This window comes from Macrobrachium rosenbergii, chromosome 21, assembly GCF_040412425.1.
Source record: "Macrobrachium rosenbergii isolate ZJJX-2024 chromosome 21, ASM4041242v1, whole genome shotgun sequence".
NCBI lineage: Eukaryota > Metazoa > Arthropoda > Malacostraca > Decapoda > Palaemonidae > Macrobrachium > Macrobrachium rosenbergii.
The window spans coordinates 6571292-6576291 of record NC_089761.1 but is presented as its reverse complement, the minus strand read 5'-3'; positions in this window follow the sequence as shown (position 1 = coordinate 6576291).

The window sequence follows — 5000 nt, the reverse complement described above, 5'->3', positions numbered from 1 at the left end:
AGACACACGTGCGGTCTCTCCTTCCTTTACGCTGGTTAGTCTCACATGTTCAGTGCAAGACCCAGGTACATCGACCGTAATTAGTCAGTAAGCCAGCCCTTTTCCTCCCCATGAAATTCCTTGGTTTTTCCATTCCTCCAATCCTCAGTTTTCTTCCTCCTAAAGAGCAGTCCCTTTGTTAAGTCACCCTGCTTTGAGCAGCCCGTGAATCGCTCCATGACTTGCTTTGAAATCAACCTAATATGATTCATTGATAAGTATTCAAATATTCCCTCCATAGTGTGAATTAAGGGCAAATTAATTTAAGTAACTCAAGTGATCAATTCCTCCCTAGTGGGTAGATTCATTGTACTTAGTTTAGTAGCAAGGGAGGTTTCCTTTGTCCCCCGTGTTTGTACTAACTCCAGAACTCTCTTCCAGGAGCCAGCATACCCTGCCCAGTTGCAAATCTATGCCAGGACCCATTAATGACCCATCCAAATTTTGCAACCATTCCTGGTCATAGCCTGATCGCAAGAATCCGTTGCCCACACAGAAATCATCTTGATTAACTAATTGCCATTATCCTGGAATTCACCTCTTCCAGTATATTACTGTGTGAATTGATGCATTTTAGCATAACAGAGTCACTTGTTTTAACAGGGATTGTTGTGTCTGTGGCCCCTCATATTTACATTGCGTGTTTGTAAATTACTGCATTATTGATCTATCATATGTGATTTATGTGTCTGTAAATTGTTACCTTTTTGGTCTCACATATTTGCCGCATTCTGTGTAAATAAACCCCTTTTGATTGTAAAAGAATTCTCATACCAAATGGCAACCTTCATTATTTACGTAAAGCAAGGAAGATTCTATGGTGAGTTCCAGTAGTTTTCTTTTATGTTCGTAATCGTGGACCCCCCTTAGTACGAAGACAGTCTGTAATAATAAATTTTTCCAATATCCATCCACACCAAGGACCCAGTTTATGACAGTGACGGCCGTTGCCAAGAATCCTATAGAATAGCCAAGTAGCATCGCTAAAAGGGCTGATAAATAGGAAGAGACGAACCAGGAATAAATCAAGCATCTAAATTTAATCATTCCATTATCCACAAGGCATAGAAGCGGCTGGAGCACAGAGAATTAAGGTAAAAAGGATATTATCATTAAGTCTTGTAACATTAAGGATACATAAGGTTAAATAAGAAAAGTTATATTAATATTCTTTTAAAGGAAAATGCAACACATCCCTGTTCGTTAGAATTTATTCAGAACACAGACAAACGCGCATAGGTTCTTAAGTTAGCGAAGCAGAGCGGAAGACGCGAATTTCTCGTCCGCAAAATTTCCAAAGTGTAGGAGCAAAGTGTGGTGTGCCATAAGGATGAACATAGGAATTAGGAAGTGCGTAGTTAGGGAACTATGCATGTGTTAGCGAGAACATGTAGCTAAGAGTTTATTCAGGAGTAGTTGCGGCCGAGGAAAGCGTACGATTTCTCGATCAGTGATAAATTTTGGGATAGCTAAGTAGCCTACAGGAAACCGTGTAGCAGTCTCTGGCATTCAGATGTCAAGCCAGAGCGCAAACGTTCTGTTTGAGTTGGCACATGCGCGGATCGTTCCTAGTGTTGGAGCAATGAAAACATCTCAAGTGTAGTTATTTAACACCGTCCAAGTGTATTAAAAGTAAAGTAAAGACATTGCTAATGTTTAAAGTTAGTTAAGTTGAGTTTGCATTCGAGCCCCGCATTTATCGAAGAAAGTAGAGTGTTTTTTTTCTGTTCCTCCAATTTCACTTCCGATTCTCTGTCGCACGACAAAGCGACCGAGCAACTGACCAGCTGTTTCCCCACACAAGCGACTTAGTTCCACATCTTTCGTTCACTGGACGAACTTTCATCACTTTTCACCATAACGTAAACCGTGAAAGACGTGAATAACCTTTGAAATAATTTGCAACACTTCACCCACAATATCGCTTGTCATGACGAGAGCGAGACAATAAAAATTACGTAAATAATAAAAAGTTCATTGTAGAAGAAAGTAACGTAGTTTCACAAACCAAATTTATTTCCTCATAAACATAAAGCAAAGTGACTTTAAAATTCATAACGAATACGTTCGATTACACCACGCTCTCAGAGAGAGAGAGAGAGAGAGAGAGAGAGAGAGAGAGAGATTGTTTTTATCCCTTTTTTTTTTCTTTTGTCTTAAAACGGGATTGAAACAAATTTATCTACGAGTTTTAAAAACAACCCACAAATCATAAACGCTAAATACAAAGAATTTTCTTTAGTGTAACTCACTTTGAACTTTTAAGAGCCAAACTCATTACACATTTATCATATGCACAGTGTGTGAAATTTATAAGCTCTCACGTTCAGCTAATAATCTCGCATACCTACTTTCCCTTTTTTGTGCTTCATCCCAGATCAATTCTCGTATGCCATAGAGTGCACGGACATCTATCTAATTACATGTTATTCAACTGTCATACATGAATTGGGTATCTCATTCCAGACTTGCTTATGCTGCAAGCGCTAAATTGCATATTGAGTGCACTCCCCATATCCTCCCTTTCCTCATGTCAGGGAGAAGGCTTCCTTTCTTCACGTCAGGCAGCGGTCTCTAGTTCTCAGAACTAGCCACCCACTCATGTCATGCCACAGTTCTATTTCACACAGTGCCACTAACCTGCAGCACTACCAAGTAACCTAATCACTGAAGCACTTATCTTTCTTCTTTCCCTTTCCTTTCTCACTTACTTTCTGCCGGAGTCTCTCATTTACCTCTTACTCCTTACTTACCTCCTGCCCCAGGAAGAGTACTATTCCCCTTCATTGCCATTTCATGGACTGACATCTTGCATTGCTCCACGGAGCGCACCGGCACCACAGTGCCACCCAACCAAGGTAATCACTCATAAGCCATTGCACCTGTACTTAAGAAACAGAGTGCCATACAACCAGTGTTTCCTCCCATAAGGAACTTAGCTCCTTCAGGAACACCCCATTAACAGTGCATCCGCTCATAAGGACCACAGAGCCTTCAGGATCACTCCCATTTGCTAGCGTATTCACCCATAAGGACTCAGACTTCCTTCAGGAATGCTCCCCTAGTGTGACCACAGTGCCACCCCATTAAAAGGTGCCACTCACTGAAGTGCCAATAATCTAAAGGACACTTCCTCATCGTCACAAACCCTTTCCTCCAGGAATGCCCAGTTAATCCACTTAGCCACCCTTCCCCATCAGCAACATGTCAACCAAAGAGCACCAATATTTCCAGGTTCTAGGAAGGGAGGACGGCCTCACCAGCCAGGCCCTTCACAAGTTTGTAAAGGAGCAGATTGCCGAAAAGAGAGAGTATTAAGAAGCACAAAGACAGTGAGAAGCCAAGCGGAGGAGAGAAGAAGAAGAAAGAGAAGAATGAAGGAGACAGCGCGAGAACAAAGAAGAAGAACGAAGACGACTGCAAGAAGCCGAGCCGAGGAGAGAAGAAGAAGAAAGAGAAGAAAGGAGAAGACAGCATGAGCTAGCCCTCAAGGAAAGGGAGCTCGAGTTGGAGAGAGCCAAGAAGAAAAGTGCAGAAGCTTTATCAGCCCAATAAGCATCTAGCCCCATCCCATCTGCACTAAATGCCTCCCTATCGACGGTCAATAACCTCGTTGGCAAATGAACTGAAGATGAGCCGGAACAATGGCTTGAAGAGATCGAATTCTTCTTTGAGACCTATGATGACTGCCCAGCTGAGAGGGCCTTATTGCTCACCAAGCACCTGGACGGGAAAGCTAAGGCCGCCCACCGAGCATTAGAAAGAGATCAACGAGGAGACATGGCTGCCATCAGTGGGGCCATCGCCAAAGAGTATGAAATAACTCCTGAGAGGTGGGGACACCAATTCGAGATATGGCCGAGAACGCCGGCTGGTTCTGGACAGACTGGGCCTGTCACAAGACTCAGGCTGGGACCCACTGGTTCGAATCTATGCAGTGCAGCACCTTCGAGGATTTGTTCAACTGGACCATGCTGGAGGACTTCTTCCAGTGTGTACCCGGGCCTCTGGCTGTGTATCTTAGTGACAAACAGCCAGCCACTCTCAAGGAAGCCTGCCACTTAGCTGATGCCTGGGAGGTGTATAACTAGGGTGACCAGACGTCCCTGTTTGCAGGGGACAGTCCCGCATTTAGAATCTCTGTCCCCCCAAAAATCACTACCTTCGGGGGACGTAGTAATGTCCCCCTTTACTGAATTTGCCCGTCATGTGTCCCCCACTGCATATGCAAATCATAATAAACTGCTAATTGTTCAAAAATAAGAGTTAAGATGTTTTTTCTCGAAACCTCTAAGGCTCTTGCAGCAGCATAGCTAGGTCGTAGACTGTATGAATTGTGCTCCAATTTCTTTAAACAAATACAAGAAAATGAAAACAAACGCACCATTTATACTCGTATGATATGACTGGTAACCTCTCTTGCACTCGTCCATGATGGCTAAGTCCAGCTACTATACGTGTTGGTAGTCAATTAGCAATCAAGCAGCACTCAAAAGAGGACGACATCATGGCATCCAAAAGGAAGTGTACTTTCAATAAAGAATTAGAAAGTGAATAACCTTTTACAAATAAAGCAAAAAGTGAAAGTGATGTCCAGTGTTTAAAGTGCATGTACTTTTCGGTAACAAATGGTGGCAAATATGATACTGAACGTCATTTAAAGACTAATAGGCATAAGCATGCTGATGCCTCCGCCTCTTCAAGCAAGTCAATGACCACATTCCTGCAGAAGGAAAGATTTGGAGAAAAAGAAAAGAATTTGGCAGTAGCAGAAGGAACTTGGGCTTATCATGCAATGCAACACAACCTTTCATTCCGTTCTATGGATTGCACTTCCAAGCTTATTAAAAAGTGTTTTGACAATTCGTTTGCAAGCGCTCATACCAAGACGGAAGCAATTTTGAACAATGTTTTCCTGCCTGACGCCCGAGAATCCTTAAAAGAGGATTTGTCTGAGATAA